Genomic DNA, 21,735 nt, shown 5'->3' on the forward strand with positions numbered 1-21,735 from the left:
ATATGTGTTCAAGGCATGCACCAGGGGGGTTACATTACATCCTCCAAGGCATAAAATCGAGAACGTTTAAGGAGTTGGCAACTCGATCCCATGACATGGAGTTGAGTATCGCCAATCATGGGAAAAGGGAGCCAATCATCGACCTCAAGAAAGACAAAATGTTTGCTCCAAAGGTGGACAAAACTGGGAAGAAGCCCGCCAATGAAGCTTTTATCGTCAACACTACCCCCATCAAGACCTTTTCTGCACCCATCAAGATCTCCTCTAAGAATAAAATGAAAGAGATGAAGAGAGGTGAGCCTTCTCGCACCCAAGACTGGTACAACAGCACCTTAAGGGAACTGAAGCAGAAAACGTACCCTTTTCCAGACTCTGATGTGGTCGCAATGCTAAACGACCTGTTGGAGAAGAAAGTAATCGAGCTGTCTAAATGCAAGCACCTCGAAGAGATGAGTCGCGTTAACGATCCTAGGTATTGCAAATACCATCGTATCGTGAGTCATCTGGTTGGTGAGTGCTTCATCCCCAAGGAACTCATCATGAAGCTGGCACAACAAGGGCAAATTAAGCTTGACCTTAGTTGGAAATGTGCCCTAAAGCTAATCATATGATGATACATTACAGACATTTCACATGTTAAACTAATCTAATTTAATATAAAGGGCAATGATTCTTGTTTAAAGTTGTCTCATATAAATGTTATATGCTTAAACGATAAGTCCAAGGAATATGTAATTGAGAGAATGTGATCTAAAGAAGTTAGATTCATGATACCATTCTTTTTCGTATATATACCCTAAACATTCCTGATCATAGGATTGCCAATTGGGCATTGACAATCCGTTAAGATCAATATGTGTTATGTCTTCTCTTAGAGAGAGTGAGTGATCTCGAGTCATTGGTGTGACTGACACCAAGACCAGCATGTAGGTGCTCAATAGAGAATGAGTCAAATGATCATGATCAACAAGGAGTTCTCATACTCATGTCACATGAGAACTCATGGTTGGCATAATGCAAAGTAGTCATTTGACCTTAGGCATCATAGTTGTCTTATGGTTAGGTCTTTGATCCTTGACTATATCAAAGTCACCATGTCAAAGGGTGTCCGCGGCATAGTTGGGATTAAGCCACTTAGCCATAGAGGCAAGTGAATGCGCAACAAGGTATCTCTAACCTTCAAACTGTTTAAGGAAGAATACTCTATGATATGATTAAGAATCTCTGGCCAAAGTATGAATGAGATTTAGGAAGTCGTTCCAAATCACTTTCAAGGTAATCATATAAGTAAGAAAATCACATTGGATAGAAGATATGAATGAAATATCAAACCAAGCTATGTGGTCAAGAGTATTGTATTAGAAAAAGACCGTATTGCATTGTAATCCCAAACTGAATAGGTTCTCCGCCTCTTCTGATTAGCTTGGGTAGCCATGACATACTGTTAGGTGTCACTCATGGTTTGTGGAAGCCCTAAAGGTGTATAATCACTAAAGGGAAAATTGAAAGTAAGTTTGAATTCACAATCGATTTAAATAGTTCTAATCGCCCACTGCCTCGCTAAAAAGAACCTAATGGATCGTACACCGAGTAAGGTAGAGATTGAAGAAACAACGGAGATGAGTAAGGATAATTAAATGGTTTAATTATTTATGGCTAGGATTAATTAATATGTTAATTAATCAAATGAATAAGTTCGTTATAAACCTCGGGTTAGTTTTGGGCCACAAGGCCCAATGGGATTTGAATGTCAAGCCCATTAGCTCAAGTTGTATGACAATTTGAATACACAAAGGGCTTGAAAGCCCAATTAACCCTTAAGGCCGGCCATATTAGAGAATGAAGGGTTTTGGTTCTTTTGTCACTTGAGTGAAGGGACTATATAAAGAATTTTATAGCCAAAATTCATTTAGGGTTCTTTTTGAGGAAATTGGAGAGAACATGTCTCTCCCTTTCTCTCTAGGAGGTCGGCCCTTTGGAGGAGATTAGCTAGTAATCTTCCCTCCCCAAGGTCACTCATCTCTTCTTCAAGTCCCTCCTTGGTGTGGAGACTTAGAGGTTCTCTATTTTGGGAACTTGGAGAATCCATTCAACGATCCTCCTCCAAGAAATCCATGGAGCTAAGAAGTAAGGAATGAAGGCCCTCTCTCATGGGTGATTATCCTTTGCTAAGCAAAGAGGTGCTTCAAAGGTATAAAAGTTTCTCAACTCACTTTTTTCTTGAGTTGAGTCTTGGTTCACCACAACTACTAGGCTTAGAATTTCATGGGTAAAGTTTTGTTTTTGAGTGAATATAAGCATGATTCCACCTTTTAATTGTTAATAGCAGGCATAGATGTTGCTCAAATGAACTTGTTTTCACAAATATTTCGTTCAAGTGGTATCAAGAGCCTAGGTCTAGTAGTTGGTGAATCCTTTTGGGTTTTGTAGTTCATAGTCTTTGATTTGAATGTTGTAATTGTTACAACCTTTATTCTTGCTTCTTTGAATGTAAATTTTGCTTGAAAATTTGCTGTCTCAAATGTTGTAGATGTAGTTCATATGAGCATGAATTTTGGAGCTAAAATTTGGTGCCATGTTTATGGGGAAATTCGGCCAAATCTGAAGGGTGGATATTTGGGTTCATGTTTGTCTTGTGAAAAATGTTTTAAAGTGACTTTTGGAACCCCTAAGTACCCTGAGGTTAACCTTCTTTTGAGTAGTGAAATTTTGAGTTTTATTGAGTGAAAACATTCTGGAGCTCTTATGAGTTTTCATGGATGTTCTTCAATGTTCTTGCTTTGTTCATACCAAGAACAAAAAGTTTGGTGTTTTGATTCAAAGTTTTTGGTAATTTACATAAAATCTTGTTTTATGATGGATGGTGTGACTTTTCAATCAACAAGATAATTTTGAAAAGTGATTGGAAAGATGAAAGTGTGTTTGAATTTTTTTTGTGAGTACATGTTTGGTATTTTTCTTTCACACCCATACCTATTTTAATTCAACACCATACCTATCTTTTTCAACATACTTGACTTTGAGACTTTGCTTTTGAACAAAAACCAACTCACACTCACTCATTACTACTACCATAACCGGGCACCCCTATAATGGGGGTAATTTTGGGGCTTTTATGCAATTACATAAAGTTTTGATACTTTTGTGTATTTGCACTTTGACCCAAAAATTTACGTTTTTACGAAAAGGCCCAAAATCACTAAAGGACAAATTGTTTTGCTCCTTTAAAGAAGTTTTCGCATTTTTTGAAATTTTTGGGTTCTAGTTGTAATTACATGAAGTAGTGGACTTTTGTATTTTTACAAAATGACCTCAAAAGTTTATGTTTTGCACTATAGCCCAAAAAGTTGAGGTTATTGCATTTGGCCCAAATTAGTTGAGAACAAAATAGTTTTGTATCTTTAAATGAGAATTGGATTTTTAGCTCCATCTAAATCAATTCTATGGATACAAAAACCAAATGACAATGTTGCATTCAAATTTAATTAGTTAAAGCGTTAATTAATTAAAGAAAAGGTGATTATGAACCTAAGCCTACAATAATTGAGCCATGTGAATAGCCGTCTTTCAAATTTGTTTGAACCACGGGAATGTGTAGATTAGATTTTAGTTGTAATTTGATATGATCAAATGTTGTAAAAGAGCATAGGCTCTTCTTTACTTTAAAGTTATTTGATTTGATCAAGTGTTGTAAAAGAGTATAAGCTCTTCTTTACTTTGAAATACTCATTTCTCGTTTCATTTGATATGCATGAAATTGGATTAGAGGGTCCAACACCCAATAAGAAAACACGCCTTAATGTGATTAAACGCATATCCTTAGGGCTATTAAGGATAGAGTGAGTGATGATTTCATCTCCTTCCTTTTTGGGAAACATGTCACAACTTTTGGGAGCTACGAATTTTGTATGATGACGGAACCGGAGAATTCCCACCCCCCCCCCCCCCCCCCCCAAAAAAAAGAAGAAGGTTGATAAATGTCATTTTAGAGACATCTATTTCAGGGGGAAGAAGAAGATAACCCTTAAACAATTGGATGAGCAATTCAACATGTGCCAACATCCAAAAGATTACGTACAAGCTCGGTTTACTGTACTTTGCCCACTTTCTTGTTTTGGGCAAGGAGAATGAGTCAACCATTAACTAGTACATCCATGGTTTTCAGGCGTTGATGCCTAGCATATTCACGACCGCTTTAACCCGCCATAAGATTGTAAAAGAAACTGTTGTAGAGAAACCTGGGGGGGGGGGGGGGGGGGATGCGATTCGGGACTCCATAACTTGAAGGGGTGTCCTTATGCTTTTTAGGTAATTGCCCTTTTATTTTGTTGTTATAAGTTGAATGCACTTTTGCATTCATTTTCGCTACAACTTATTGAAATTATCAATTTAAATTTTGTAGATTTGGTTGTTTGAAACTTTGCCATACTTGAGGTCAAAAAACTATGCAAAGGTGCGCACGGAGAACCCTCAGTTATTGCCCCGGATTTGTTGTTGGGATACCTACTTAAATATGTCCCATCACAAGCTAAAGAGTGGTCTTTTTGCTCAAAAAATGGTATGTGTTTGTTCTAGTTTTAATAAACTTAGTGAATTTTGTATTATGAATTGGTTGTACTTACGTATGCAACACCAATTTTGTCCGATGCAAGTTGTTGTCCACTCGATTACTCTAACCGAGGAAGAAAAGATGGTACCTTACTAGAGTGCCGTGTTTGATGATGTTTAGGCTGGTAGGGATGCAACATCGAATGACGAAAGTAAAAGTGTTAAGGATGCTGATCAGGACTTCGAGGCCACGCCTTTATCCAAAACGATAGGGAAAGTGAAGAAGGGATACCACATACACGTGGGAACGTTGCCATCATCATCCCGATCAGTGGTGAGTACATAAATCCGTGTAAATTGTAGTTCAATTAACACGTATGTACTGTTTCTGAACTTATGATATGAAATCACTGTTTTTTATATGCAGGAGTTTAAGTGTGTTTCTAAGCGACAGTTTGAAGAATCTTCAGTGACAATGGAAGTTTCATTGAGGACAATTGTAAAGGCATTGGAGGAGGAGCAGCATGCTCGCATAGGGTTGGCTGCCGGGCTTGAATGTCTTTGAAGCGACACAGCTGGAAAACTATTTGACAAGTCCCCAACCCCCGAAAAAGTCGGTAAGGTCAGGGCGGGACACATATAATGTCCTTGTAGATAAGAAGGTTAATAGTTCCTCGGAACGTCCATCGGGTTATGAATATCTCACCACACCTTCCCTTTAACCTGAAACCTCTACTGACGAAGGAAAGGCAACTCGGGAAAAAGACATAATCTAAGCGACAGCCCCCGCTGTGAATTTGCCTACTTTTGTTGTCGAATTGCCGAAGATAATTGATGAACGCAAACGATGTAGCCCAATCACTATTGCGTATATTAGAGTTTAAAGTGGAGGGTGAGTTGGGAAAAGGGCAAGTTTTCTATCTTCGAGAAAAAGATGAGAACACGAAGGTCAACGAGCATAGTACCCGTACTAAGGAAGGCATCGACGTGAACGAGGTGGCCGATCTATTTGATTGGGAACCCCTTCTTGTTAAGGGAATACAGCAGAAGCGTAAAGGAATGCAGCTAGGGCACCCTTTCACCCATCTCGAATCCTACAAAAGAAGGAAGGTTAGCGATGGTCGTTCCACTGAGGATTTTGTTGTTGCCCTGGAGCCCATGCGGATCATCTTAAAGCCAAATATGGAGGTTTTTGTTGACATGTTAGGTAGGTTCGCCGAGGTAAATTCACTTTCGATCGCCATTCAAACAATTGAATATGAACTCAAAGTCTATATATCCTTAACAACCTATCCTTTTTTTTTTTGTGTACCAGCGATAGACTAGACTTATTCAAATTGGCTACTATAGGTCGAGATTTTTTTATCACACTTTTCTAGTCCGAGGGTACTTTGAACAGCAATGTAAGTAATTGTTCTTCATTTGTAGTTTCTGTTTACCACATTATAAGCAAGTACAACAGTTTAATTTTGGCTTTTACAATGTATTTGACCTTGGATTCAGCACATCAATGTCAGCCTTTACCTTCTTAGGAAGCGATCAACGAAACGTCTTAGAGATTTCTAGGCGCAGTGGACAACTACTGACTTTTATTTCTGGGTAAGTGTTATGTTATTATTATTACCTTCTCTTTCATCTACTTATGTTCGTATTAGTTTTGCACCCCATTTATGAATCTGCAGACATGTCCTCGGTTTTTGTTTTGTGGGAAAATCTGAAATTGTGTTGCAACGCATCAATGCAAGAAAAAATGAAACAGGAATATGCGCAATTTGAAACCCTTGTTATAGGAAATGGTAAGGGCAAGTCCAAGACAAAGGCAAAAGAAGCTCTGGTTTTTACACCTTTGAAGCACTTGATCAAGGTCATGTTAACCAATGCAAGTGTGATGCCACACACGTGTGCATGGAATGATTTTGACCAAGTATTCATCCTATGTCACGTGAATGGTGACCATTGGATGTTGGGCAAAAATTAAGAAACAACTTGCTCATAGGTGTTTCGTAATACCCCAACTTCCAAAGGCGACATAATTCCAAGCTACGCAAAGTGATTTGAAGCTAACCTCGAAAGCGATGGATAAACCGTTTGAGATTCAGACGAGGGTGAATTGCGGTTAACAGAACAACGGGTACGTTCAATTCGTACTTATCTCAAACTTAATTATAAATGTCTTAAATATCTATTGTGTTATAACCTGCAGTTATTGTTTTCTGGTAAGGCAGACTGTAGAGTTTTCTTACTCAAATTTGCTGACCACCTATCATTGTGCTTGGACATTGAGCCCGTACAACCTCATAACTGCCTTTTTTCATACTCAAGCTTGCCATTGAGTTCATCAGAGGTCATGCATTTGTGTGAATCATTATGTGGACACCATTTATTTCAGTAGTTTTATTGTTATAACCAAACAATTGGGTTACCATTCCAATTGTTTCGATGAGTTGGAGTAGGGGTAAATCAATCATCTGGCATTGATAATGATTTTATTCCTGGTTGGTGGCCTTTGGTTATATCTTGAGGCGATTTGCATGAGTACGGTACTGACTTCAGCTTGTCGGATGACGTGTACGTATGCATTTACGAGATGAGATTTCCTAGGCTTTGGTCATCTAAGTGCAGATGTGCCTCGTAGAGACTCTTGTCTGATCCCATAGACAAGGTGAAGAGAGATGAACTGGTCATCTGATCCCTGGTTTTGGGTTTCGAAGTTGGTAGGCCGAAGTCATGCAACTTTTGCATAAATAAGAATGGATAGGCTATCAAAGCATACCTTATTTTTATTATGGCCCAAACAAAACTGACCCAAACTCACGAATCAATCTCAAAAGGAGAACGAAGAGATGGGTTTAAGAAGGCTCTCCATAAAAACATGGAGGGTTGCTCACAAAATAATGAGTAAATTGACAAGGAAAAGGCAGTCACAGGTAAGTGGTGAAGGAGTAAAGGGCAGTCACGGGTTGCTCACAAAATAATAAGTAAATAGAATCAAGTAACAATTTATTTACTCCATAAATAGGGATTAATTTTTTTCTCCTTTATTGAATTGTGATGAGCAAACACAAAGTCATTTGTATAGGCAAGACCAGCTACAGAGGTGGCGAGAAGGTGTTACGACTCTGGTTTTGATCAGCTAATTCAAGGTAAATGCTACATTTGAAACTACAAGAATGATTATCTCCCACATCACTTGATGAACAAAATTTTTCACCAACCGTAATGATCTCCATTTAACCATCAAATAACCTTTAAATTACAATTTAAACACATCGATTAGCAAAAAATATTTAATTATGTTGTGAATTATATATATCCCAATTAAAGTACGATTGCAATATTTTGGGATTTTTTTTTTTTGTGAAGAGACAACGCAAAACTTGCTCTAATGCCCAAAGCAAAAGTGAAACTAAATGAGAGTTTTATGGTTTTGAATTGTTGTGTTGTATTCTTCTCTCACATTGACTCGTGTCAACATACATTGAATCCCTTTGGTACGTTGACGCATGCCAACACTCCCCCTCCAATTGGTGTGCAGATGTCTCCTAAGCCCAACTGGTCAAGTGAGTCATGAAACACTTTTGTTAACATGGCATGTATTAAAACATCTATCAACTGTTAGTTTGTCTTCACAAATGGAATGTCTACTAGCTAAACATCCAGTTTCTTCTTGATAAAATGTCGATCCACCTCAACATGTTTAGTATAATCATGTTGAACCAGATTATTGGCTATCTCTCGTGCTGCTTGATTATCACAATATAAAAGCATAAACTAATTAGGCTTGAAAACCTATCTCCATGAGTAAATTCTGAAACCACAAGAATTCACAGATAGCCGTGTGCCACCCTTCTATGCTCGGCTTTTGTAGAGGGCCTTTGTAAAGGACCGAGCCATAACATTTTGCTTTTTACTTATCTAAGTCACAAGATTTCCGGTTACAAATGTGAAGTACCTTGATGTAGACTGCCGATTAGTAATATTCCCAACCAAATATGTATCAATATACCCCTTTACCTCCTTATGCCCATGTTTGCTGAAAATTAAATTTCTCAGGAGCTTCTTTCAGATAACTCAAAATATGCATCACTACTTCCATATGGTCTTCAGTTGGAGCATGCATAAATTGACTCACCACACTTATTGAGTAGGATTCTCTCCTTCTAATCCTCTCACACTTTCCATTTTCTTTACCTCAATATATAAAAAATTCAATTTAAGATGTTGACGTGACTTAATCGTAACCATTTAAATAGGAGGGGAGGGAAGGGGAGAGAGATTAGGAGGGGAAAGAATCCTACTCCCGCACTTATACCATAAGCAATATTAGGCCTCCTAAGTGACAAGTAATAACATTAAAATAATCCATGTGGTAGACAAGATATTTCCACTAGTTTGTGGGATTACCAATTTGCCCTTGGTCTTTATAGTTCTAGAGAATTGTTGTTGTAGCTTCAAATTTAGTTCTGCTTAAGCCCACGCGTTCATATCATCGACTATTTCGAGAGTACTTACCTACTTTCCTAACGAGTCCAACAAATAGGCAAACTATAGTCTGCAACTCACTGTTGTCTCGAAAAACAAGATATGGAAACACGAGGGTGCAAAATTACTTTTTCTCCTCATTGGGAAATGTGTATAAATCATTGCACATTCGATTTGCATCTTGTTCGCGCTCAGTTGTTTGTAACAACAGGTACTGTTTAGAAAAATGAGAAAAGGGAAAATAGTGAATAGGACTCAGATGTCACGTAAGGTTTCCACTTAGCCTGCCAAGGCATTTTTGAGATTTTCAAATGTCAGAGATAAAAATACTACTAAAATGGACGAGCTGTGACATTTTTCCTCAAATCTCAAGCTCTTTTTTGTTTGAATAATGATATAGTAGATTTGGTTACTGTTAGATTTTAGGATTTTACAAAGTGAGAATCGTTAAGAAAGAAAGGGTTGGGTATTATTAGGTCGGGTTTTGAATGTCACACTCTGTGCATATTTGATCGAAGTCTTGACTCAAAAACCCTAAAATGATTAGACCAATAAAAGCCTTCTAAATAATGAAAGAAAAACCACTAATGAATTGGGAGAGACCAAGGTCATATTGCAAAGGGAACAAAAAGAAAAATCTACTGATGAATCTATCTTTAATGCTTAACAAATGGAAAATTTTGAATGGGAGTGCCACTCAACAAGTTTTTCTCTCAATAGATGCATAAAATTTAACTTTCATCTTCTTGAATTGTAGAAGCCTAATGTTTTAATTATTTGTACAATATTGCACTTTTCACACAGATGTAAAAGGGCAACATAATATCCTAAATAACCAACTAACGTAATTCACGTTTGTTATTAAAAATTAGCTTATATTACAACGTTTGTTATGATTTTTAACATTAAAAAGAAATTTACTTTAAATACATAAATTAAAACTATTTATCTTAAAAGGAAAAAGATATAGTGCTTAAATTTCAATCCACTAAGTTTAACTTTCGTGAATAATGAATTTGATACCAATTTATTATAGTTAGCTTCTTGCATGACTTCATCCAATTTATTATAGTTTTCTCAAGTCCAAGGGCTTTACCAACCCCAACTTCCCAAGACTCGCCTTCCTCTCCCCTAAGCTCTTTGAAGGAAAATTTGTGAAAAAACTAAGTTCATTAAGCAACATAATACATGCATTTAACGATTAAATGGCGGAAGCATGTTTCTATGCACTTTAAAACAAAACTTTCCCCATGAAATTCAAAGCCTAGTAGTTGTGGTGAACCAAGACTCAACTCAAAATCTAAGAGAAAGAGTTGAGATTTCTTTATACCTTTGAAGCACATGTTTGCTTAGCAAAGGTTAATCACCCATGTGAAAGCCTTCTTTCCTTTGTCTCCTTGCTTCTTGGCTCCATGGATATGGATGGAAGACTTGGTTCTCCAAAAGTCCCCAAGGTAGGAAACCTCTAATTTTTTACACCAAGGATGGTGAAGGAAGATGAGTGACATTGGAAGACTTTGATGCTAGTAAACTCTCCCAATGTAGCTGGCCTCCTAGAGAAAAAGAGAGAGCAAAAGTTCTCTCTTCTTTCATCAAAGAAAAACCCTTATTGAAGAAAAGGATATACAAAGTTACCTTTATACCTACCTTCATTGGAGTGACAAACTTGTAATAAGTTCAAAACCACTCCCTCTCTAAGCATGGTCGGCCTCCCTATTGTTCGTGGGTTAACTGCCCATTTTGTTTTAGTTGTCACACAACTTAAACTTTATGTACCTTGTGGACCAAAACCCTTTTAAGTCACGAAACCAAAAACTAACTTAAGGCCTAAAACAAACCTTTCGTTCTTGATTAATTAACTTTTAATTAATCCTTTCCATATACAATTAAACTATTTAATTGTTCTTACTCATCTTCGTTATTTCCTTCAATCATTACCTCACACGGTGTGTGATCCATTAGGTTCCTTTTAGCGAGGCAGTGGGCAATTAGAACCCTTACTAATAAATTGTGAATTGAAACTTACTTTCAATTCTCCCTTTAGTGATTATACACCTTTAGGGCTTCCACAAGCCATGACTAACACCTAGCAATATGTCATGGCTACCCAAGCTAATCAAAAGAGGTTGGAGAAACCATTCAATTTGGGATTACAATGCAATACAGTCTTTCTCTAATACAATACTCTTAATCACATTGTTTGGTTTGATAGTTTATTCGTGTCTACTATCCAATGTGATTCTCTTACTTATATGATTACCTTGAATGTGATTTGGAACGACTTCCTAAATCTCATTCATACTCTGACCAGAGATTCTTAATCATATCATAGAGTATTATCCCTCAACGGTATGAAGGTTAGAGATCCTGATAGGAGCATATTTAGGCGACTTACTTAGCTTGTTTTCGTGCATCTATGTTGTTAATTCATAGTTGTTTTAGTAGTTTAAGCCATTTTCGTGTGTTTTTAGGTTCATATGGCTAAGGAAGCAAAAAGATGCATTTTGGAGCATTTTGGAGCAAAATTGGGCTTGGAATGGATAGCATATGCTTGGAGCCAAAGTGTTGGACGAATTTGAAAGCCTTGTATGCACTTTGGACATAAAACAAAGGGCCTAGCCCAATCAAACAATCCTTTGAGCCATGCAAAACCTCTAGCCCAATCAACAACCCTTAGCCACATGCATTCACATGCATCACAACCCCAAAACCATCAAGAAACACCATTCACACACACATGCACTTACTCTTTCGTCATTGCACCACCATTCACACACACATGCACTTACTCTTTCATCATTGCACCACCAATTCAACACATGCATTTCCACCTTCCTACTTCATCATTTCATCCACATGCACTCTCAATCATAACAACCACATTCACTCTTAAACAATCACTCACATACACATGCATTTCCACCTTCCTACTTCATCATTTCATCCACATGCACTCTCAATCATAACAACCACATTCACTCTTAAACAATCACCCACATATTCTCCCATTCCCCCTATAAAAACCCATGCATTCATACACAAAAATCACATCTCATTTTCATATACAACACATCACAAACACATCCAATCTTCCCTCATTGCCTTGAGCTACCATTCCCTTATAATCCAAACACCACTCCTCATCCATTTCCATAATTCCCCAATCCATTCAACACACCAACAACATCCCTTAGACCTTGTGCTACGACGAATAGGAAGATAAGAGGGCCTAAACGTTCATACAATTCAAGTTTGAGTTGTTGGAATGTTTTGGTGTTTCTTTGATTCTCTTTGTTTTGGTACCATGAGGAACTTCCTCTCGGCTTCATTCCATTAGATACACTCTCCCATTTCTTAAAGGATTTCGACATCAGTTTTGCTTCAAGGGTTCTTTCTTCTTAATCCTATGTTCACTCATGTTATATATTTTTATGTCAAACCTTTTGTAAACATGAAGTGTAACTAATCTCTCTCTAGGGATTCGATGTAGCCTTGCAAGATTGCCATGTAGTTAATTCGGAATTCTCATTTAATCTATCTATTTCTTGTTTCATTCTCCGATTTAATTGTGACTTAGTGTGTTGATTTTAATGCTTGATCATCATTTGAATTAACCACAGGTTGTTTAGCCAAGATTAAAGCACACATCATGCATAATCTTGGTAGATATGTGAATGAATGAAGGGAATGTTTTGCAAACATCCTGCCGAGTGTTCCCTTTGGTTTTGTGAAAGTTTCTTGTGCACTACATAGTCTTGATTAGGAACCAAAGTTGCACATCACAATTAGGCTCATGATTAGAGACATTTGATCAAATCCACACATCATATGGCTGATCATATCTAAGTGAAACAAACCCAAGAAATAAGTAGAGGGATGAGTATAATCTAACTTAACAAGCATGGACTTGGCTTAGCAATGGTGAAATCGAATCTCTAGCTTCATCTCCATTTGTGCTATCTCTTTTTATTAGCTGTTGATTCATTCATTTTGTGTTTACTTCATTTCCTTATGCTTTAATTTACAATCTGTCATTTAGTTTAATCAAAACCTAAATCCCCGTTTACCTTATTGTTCAATTTAGTTAGAAATCAATTTAGTTTATGCTTTAAAGCATTTTGAGTCTTTGGTTTGTCTTAGTGTTTTAAAGTTTAGTTTTGCATAGTGTTTTAGATTGTGTTTTTAGCATTTTTGAGTCAAATCCAAGTGATTAACAATCCCTCCTATTCCCCGGTCCAGAACGATCCCTACTTACATACTTACTACAATTGTCAAAAAGAGGGTTTAATTTGTGTGCGTATAATTCTCACATTAAATTTTGGCGCCGTTGCCGGGGATTAGAAAATTTGCTAATCCCTTGGATTGTTTTATTTTCGTTTGATCTTTTTATTTTTTTTATTCCAGATTCTTAATCTTGTTTTGTTTCTTGTTTTAGGTACTAGTTTATGACTCGGAGTTTTCATCCGATTCGTGAACATATCCTGGAGTGATTGGGTTCTTCGTCCGGCTGCAAGACGTAAAAGAAAGCGCTACTTGGGAGGCAACCCAATGCACTGAATAAAGCAAAGCATGTTCATAATAAAAAATAAATAAATAAATAAATAAATAAAAAAGAAAAATAAAAATAAACATAGCAGAAAGATGGAGCCTTCACAAAGGATGTTTACGTGAAGCCCCACTACGAGGCGTCGGAGCAGAAGGCGTCGGAGCAGAAGGCATCGAAGCAGGAGGCATCGGAGCAGAAGGCATCGAAGCGGGAGGCATCAGAGCGGGAGCATTCCAGGTCTCAATACTTGGCCAAACGCTGGATGACCCAGGAAAAAAGTGCCTCTGGAAATAAGCCGCAAGCCTTTGACGGTCACTGTGAATTCGACCCTCAGATTCTTGCAGTTCATCAAGCTTCCTCTTCATGCCCGACGAATAGTTATTTGCAAGCACATGCAAACTTCTATTCTCGTACTTAAGCTGTTTGATCTCCTGCTTAAGACTTTCCACCTCTGCCATCAACGATTCCACTTGGCGGGACCGAGCAAGCAGGCGTTGGCCCATGTTGGACACAGAGCCTGCACATTGAACGCTGAGAGCGAGAGACTCTTGAACGGCCAACTCATCGGACCGTCCTGAAAGCAGCCTACTGTCCTTAGGAGTAAGGAGGTTCCTAGCTACTATCGTAGCTGTTGTTGCATCGGTCATCATGGAGTCTTCACCTGAAAGAGGACCATTAGAAGATAAAAAAGAAGGGCGTCATACATTACCTTGACGGGGCGCAACCGGATCGCTGCTGAGACTCAAATCTAAGCTAAGGTTCGATGAGTTAGTCATTTTTCAAAAGTGTTCAATGAGAAGGGGTGGATGGAGTTAAATTTCGAAGGGCCGGAGACGATTTTCAAGAATGGGAAATCTTCAGAGTGTGTATGTTGGCAGTGATCGATAGCTCTATAAAAAGCCAAAGCGACGCATCCACCGATTCAAAGAGCCGGATTTTCCGGCGTAAGTTAGGCGACGCTCCCTCGGCTTTTCAGAAAACGCGTTCAACTTTGTCAAAAGATTTCTGACAAAGCTGAAAACACGTGGAGGCCATCATCGCAACTACACATCTTTAGCCGACAAGCGCAAAGTCCGGCGACGCTTTCTCTGCTTTTCTGAAGACGCGTGCAGCTTTGTCAAAAGGAGCCGCATCCGCACTACTACGTGTCGTTCAGAAAGCAAAGGGGCGTTTGCTCAGAAATCGAAGGGGCGTCGTTCAGAAATCGAAGAGGCGCCTGCTATTTCAAAAAGCCGGATTTGCGGGATCAAAACGTTTGTCGACAATGGTAAAAGAACAGTACCACCACTTGATATTATCTCTATATATGTCGACCTTCGTCTGTTATGGCAAGGAAAACCTGAAGAAAATGCCCAACTCTCCCTCGCCTCTGAGGGCGCACTCCCAGCAAAGCCTTTCGAAATACTCAATTCTTTCTTCTTCCCCAAAGATGATACCAGATGCCTGGAGTACAGATGACCCAGGAGGAAACGACGAATTGAAGTGTGCTGATTCATTCACCGCTTCTTCAAAAGCAAAGGTATCTCATATCATCAAGGTCAAAAGCAAAAGTATCTCATATCATGCTCTTTCCCTGTCTTTTTCTTTGTCCTTGTTCTTACTCGCATGGCAAAGTGAAAGAAGCAATCAGCCAACACTTCGAGTCAGTCTTCTGTTGTGGAGCCAACTGCCTGGAATCTATTCCTGATTGCTTACCTAGCATTGCTCTCGAGTAGTCATCTTCAACGGTTGATACACTTCCAGAGAAGGGACCACTCCTACAAAGATTGAACAAAGAAACAGATAAAAGGGGTAAGCTCAGACCTTCGGGGAAGACCAAATGAATCCTGCTGCCCAGTTCAAGATTATGTAGCACAAAGGAAAATCAACGATGGGCGGAAACCAGTTCAAGAGTAAGCCTGTGGAATCACAAAGATAAAAGCCTCAATGCAATCACCAAGGAGAAGAGGGAATTTACACTCCATAACCAGATTTGCGTCCCTAAACTCTTCTCTTTGTTAATTACATTTTGCCATGTTTAGTATGTTTAAGTGCTTTTTGTGTGTTTACTTATATTTTGTGTGAATCTATGCTTAAAACATTGAGGACAATGTTTGATTTAAGTGTGGGGGGGTAACTAATGTTGTTAATGCAAATTCGTGGGATTTTATCACCCATAACTTCAAATGTTGTTCCTTGCTGTTTTAAGGTGTTTTTAAATTGTTTTAGAGTGTTTTAGTGTGTTTTGTTTTATAACTCCGAAAATCACATAAAAATTTGAAAAAAATGTTTTGAAAAGCCTAAAAAGAGTGTTTTAAGTGCTTTTTGTGTGTTTGTGTCTTAGGGTACCTTCCAACACAATGATAAGGATTTGGTTTGTAATTGCATGACGGTTAAAAAGAGTTATAAACATGGATGAAAGTTTGATTTACTCTTGGTATATGCTTGGTTATGGTTATAATGTATGACTTCACATGCAATCATAAAAGAAAAATTTGTTTTTGTAACATGCTTGAAGGAAGGAACTCAAACAAACGCTACAACCCTGTGAAACTCGAGCCATTACCTTCTTTGGAGAGTTATTTTCTGTGATTCTTTGTTTTCTAAAGTTGTTGCATGATCTCATTATTCCTTGCTTGGTTGCTACTTAGAATGCAATTGTATCATGATAGAACTAAATGCTAGAACTTATATCCATTTCATTCAAAGCATGACATTGAATTGCATAACATATATCAAGATAAAGTTGTGTAGTTGCCACCATAGCCAAATAGCCTTACTTCCCATATTTCGTATTTGTTGTAAGTTTTAACCCCTTTTGAGCCTTGTTTAGCCTATGTTCTTTGTTAACCCATGTTATCCTTACCTAGCCTAGAATAGGACCATCCATGCCTTTGTTCTTAAAGCATAGTAAGCATGACGGAAAATGAATTCCTTTTTGATTAATATGTTGCAGAAAATAAGTGTGGGGGAAGGATTATTGATGAGAGTTGTTGTGCCATAGGCACGGCTAAAAAAAAAAAAAAAAAAAAAGAAGAAAAAAAATTTGAAAAAAAAAAAATGAAAAAGAAAAGAAAAATAAGAGTTGTTTGAATTTCCCCTATTAGTCTAAAAGTTGTTTTCCGCGCTCTAAAGGGAATTCTAAGTGCCTAATTCAATACTTTGCTCACTATTGCTTTAAGAATGTTTGTTTATCCTTCACCTTTCATTGTTAACCAATACCCTAGCCCCGTTACACCCCTTTGACTTCTATCTTGATCGTTATGTGTTCAATAATGTGGAGTTTGGATTTGATATGAGCTTATGGAATCACTGGTTCTCATTCTAAGTAGTAGCATTCCATTCATGAGATCATATTCATGTCATTACCGTAAATCCAGAAAATGCTTTCTTTGTTATAACATATGTGAGATACTAGTCTTTCATGTTTACATCAATCTCTCACATATAACTAGTGTAGGGTGTGTAGTCAGAAAATCTGTGTGAAAATAGAGTGCATTCTAGTAAGGAATTGAGTAAATTCTCTAAAGCATGTTACTACATTTGAAATGTGTTTTAATTGCTTAATTGTGAACTAGTATGTGGTGACTATGATTAAGAATGTACTTAAGTGTAAAGATGGCTAAAATCTGTGAGAATAATGATTTTTAACTTGTCATGTGCATTGGAAATCCCTAAGACGGTTGTTGGAAGGTTTAGGTTGTGTTTTACTTGTTTAGTGTCGTTTTGTTTATTTGTTATTATTTTGTTTTGCTCGAGGACTAGCAAAAGCTAAGTGTGGGGGAATTTGATAGGAGCATATTTAGGCGACTTACTTAGCTTGTTTTCGTGCATCTATGTTGTTAATTCATAGTTGTTTTAGTAGTTTAAGCCATTTTCGTGTGTTTTTAGGTTCATATGGTTAAGGAAGCAAAAAGATGCATTTTGAAGCATTTTGGAGCAAAATTGGGCTTGGAATGGATAGCATATGCTTGGAGCCAAAGTGTTGGACGAATTTGAAAGCCTTGTATGCACTTTGGACATAAAACAAAGGGCCTAGCCCAATCAAACAATCCTTTGAGCCATGCAAAACCTCTAGCCCAATCAACAACCCTTAGCCACATGCATTCACATGCATCACAACCCCAAAACCATCAAGAAACACCATTCACACACACATGCACTTACTCTTTCGTCATTGCACCACCATTCACACACACATGCACTTACTCTTTCATCATTGCACCACCAATTCAACACATGCATTTCCACCTTCCTACTTCATCATTTCATCCACATGCACTCTCAATCATAACAACCACATTCACTCTTAAACAATCACCCACATACACATGCATTTCCACCTTCCTACTTCATCATTTCATCCACATGCACTCTCAATCATAACAACCACATTCACTCTTAAACAATCACCCACATATTCTCCTATTCCCCCTATAAAAACCCATGCATTCATACACAAAAATCACATCTCATTTTCATACACAACACATCACAAACACATCCAATCTTCCCTCATTGCCTTGAGCTACCATTCCCTTATAATCCAAACACCACTCCTCATCCATTTCCATAATTCCCCAATCCATTCAACACACCAACAACATCCCTTAGACCTTGTGCTACGACGAAGAGGAAGATAAGAGGGCCTAAACGTTCATACAATTCAAGTTTGAGTTGTTGGAATGTTTAGGTGTTTCTTTGATTCTCTTTGTTTTGGTACCATGAGGAACTTCCTCTCGGCTTCATTCCATTAGATACACTCTCCCATTTCTTAAAGGATTTCGACATCAGTTTTGCTTCAAGGGTTCTTTCTTCTTAATCCTATGTTCACTCATGTTATATATTTTTATGTCAAACCTTTTGTAAACATGAAGTGTAACTAATCTCTCTCTAGGGATTCGATGTAGCCTTGCAAGATTGCCATGTAGTTAATTCGGAATTCTCATTTAATCTATCTATTTCTTGTTTCATTCTCCGATTTAATTGTGACTTAGTGTGTTGATTTTAATGCTTGATCATCATTTGAATTAACCACAGGTTGTTTAGCCAAGATTAAAGCACACATCATGCATAATCTTGGTAGATATGTGAATGAATGAAGGGAATGTTTTGCAAACATCCTGCCGAGTGTTCCCTTTGGTTTTGTGAAAGTTTCTTGTGCACTACATAGTCTTGATTAGGAACCAAAGTTGCACATCACAATTAGGCTCATGATTAGAGACATTTGATCAAATCCACACATCATATGGCTGATCATATCTAAGTGAAACAAACCCAAGAAATAAGTAGAGGGATGAGTATAATCTGACTTAACAAGCATGGACTTGGCTTAGCAATGGTGAAATCGAATCTCTAGCTTCATCTCCATTTGTGCTATCTCTTTTTATTAGCTGTTGATTCATTCATTTTGTGTTTACTTCATTTCCTTATGCTTTAATTTACAATCTGTCATTTAGTTTAATCAAAACCTAAATCCCCTTTTACCTTATTGTTCAATTTAGTTAGAAATCAATTTAGTTTATGCTTTAAAGCATTTTGAGTCTTTGGTTTGTCTTAGTGTTTTAAAGTTTAGTTTTGCATAGTGTTTTAGATTGTGTTTTTAGCGTTTTTGAGTCAAATCCAAGTGATTAACAATCCCTCCTAATCCCCGGTCCAGAACGATCCCTACTTACATACTTACTACAATTGTCAAAAAGAGGGTTTAATTTGTGTGCGTATAATTCTCGCATCAGATCCCTTGTTGTGCATTCACATGCCTCTATAGTTAAGTGGCTTACCCCAACTATGTTGTAGACATTTGACATAGTCAAAGATTAAGGACCTAACCATAAGACAACTATGATGTCTCAAGTCAAATGACTACTTTGCATTATCCCAACATTGAGTTCTCATGTGACATGAGTATGAGAACTCCTTATTGATTGTGTTGAATGGACTCGTTCTCAATTGAACCCTACATGCTTGTCTTGGTGTCAGTCACACCAATGACTCGAGATCAGTCACTCTCTCAGAGAGAAGACATAGCACGCACTGATCTTAACGGACTGTCAATGCCCAATTGGCAATCCTATGATCAAGAACGTTTAGAATATGTATACAAAAAAGAATGGCCTAATGAATCTAACTTCTTTATATCACATTCTCTCAATTACATATTCCTTGGACTTATTGTTCAAGCATATAACATTTATATGAGACGGTTTTAAACAATAATCTTTACCTTTATATTAAACTAGATTAGTTTAATATGTGAAATATTTGTAAAGTATCATCATATGATTGGCTTTAGAGCACATTTCCAATATTCTTCTCCCCCTCCCTCAACCCAACCGACATTGCCCCCATATTTGATTTCCTCCACTCTGATCTCTCCACCAACCATGTGTCCTCCTGCGGTCTTATCCTTCGCTGCCCTGACCTCCTATTCACCGATGTCGAGTTCTGCCTCCGTCCCATGCTTCATTATCTCGAACAGCTGGGGATTGAAAAGATCAAGTCTTCGACGAATCTAAATGCGCATTTGTTAGAAGAAGATGAGGTTCTTGAGGAGTTTAGGGTTTTCGTACGAGAACGCGGTTAATGTATGTATGCGGCTGCCTGCAATTTTTGGGTACAGTGTGGAGGATAACTTGCGGCCCAAGTATGAATGTTTGGTGAAGCATATGGGAAGGAGCGTGGAGGAGAGAAGTTTCCGCAGTATTTTGGATTCAGTTTGGAGAAAAGAATAATGCCTAGGCAATTTGCATTTGAAGGAGAGGAGTGTTGAGATTCCGCTGATTAGGATGTTGTTGTGGAGTGATAAAAAGTTTTATACAAAATGGAAATAATCAAATCATTTAATGGTTGTTATGTAAGTGATATTATTAAACTTGGTTTGATTGTCTTCCTTAGGCCATCTCCAATGGAGAGTGCCAAAGGTCTAAAAGCCAAAAAATGGTCAAATTTATTCAAAAATTCATCTCCAACCGATGATTGAGTTATAATTTTATGGAGCCCATCAGACCAATATTTGGCCAAGGGGCATCAGGCTAGCCAAATGTAGCTTAGCCATTTTTATGGCGTCCGGCTCCTTTTAGTTAGTTGCAATGATTGATTCAAATTTAACGGCTAAATTTGAAAACATTCAAAGATAATTAATTAAATTGACTTATAAATTTAAAGCATAAACTTAAAATTAATAAATTATTAAGGGGCTATGTTTGGCCTCTTCAATTGGAGATGGTATATGACTATGGATTTCTCCACCGGACTTCCTTAATCATTGGATCCTTTTTCTGATCAGAATCATTGTATCCCTTTTCACATGTCAAAGAGATGCATATATTTGGAATCATGTGCACTTGGATTTCTCCACAAAAAATTGCACGGCTGCCGCAGTCAAATATAGAGAATCACTTCCACAGGTAAATCAACGGTTCCAAATCCTGTCAAGAGTAATCAAAAGACTTTAGCATGCTTTCATAGTTTGAGAGTAACTTGAACACAGAGGTAGACAAAGATTAAAATGCCGTTACTGGTGGACATATGGTAGAATGTTGATAGCAAATATTGATTTAAAAAATGCAAATTTATTTTTTAAAGTGGAAAATCAAAATGAAATTTTAGAAAATGCTAAACAAGTAACCACGCATCATGTCTTATTATGAGAAACTAATAATACATCAATTAAACATGTTTGATATAGAATATCCTAACAGTAACATTTTTTTAAGCAATCCTAACAGCAACATGTTGGTGACATATCATTGAGACATCCACACACACACGAGAATGATGATATCTTACAGTTCACACAGGCATCAAAATCACCAAAATCCCAATTACATATCACTACGATGACTCTGTCACCAATTCTTTTTACTCGTCATTGTCGATAGCATCAAAAATGGAAATTTCAGCATGTCAACATTTATAAAACAATGCCCTAGAGCACATTTATAAATTATAATGAAAGATACAAGGCCTCAAATTTATTCAAACGGCGTCTATAATTAGAATGCTAATATGCTACGGAAACAATTTCCCTGCAGAAATAATCCAAAAAGAAGGAAAAGGAAAACAAGATCAACCATTCAGTTATGATCACAGTTTTACGTGAAACAGATTACATGTGCAGCCAATAGAAAACTTACTTGAGAATCAAGGTTGCATATGATAACTGCAAATTCTTATTTGGA

At 37.5% G+C, this 21,735-nt stretch overlaps 1 pseudogene; it reads left to right on the forward strand.

The window, feature by feature from the left end:
• Positions 1-5,382: 5,382 nt before the first annotated feature.
• On the forward strand, positions 5,383-20,385 carry LOC137724984 (transcription termination factor MTEF1, chloroplastic-like; annotated as a pseudogene).
• Positions 20,386-21,735: the final 1,350 nt, after the last annotated feature.

Source organism: Pyrus communis, chromosome 2 (genome assembly GCF_963583255.1).
Source record: "Pyrus communis chromosome 2, drPyrComm1.1, whole genome shotgun sequence".
Lineage (NCBI taxonomy): Eukaryota > Viridiplantae > Streptophyta > Magnoliopsida > Rosales > Rosaceae > Pyrus > Pyrus communis.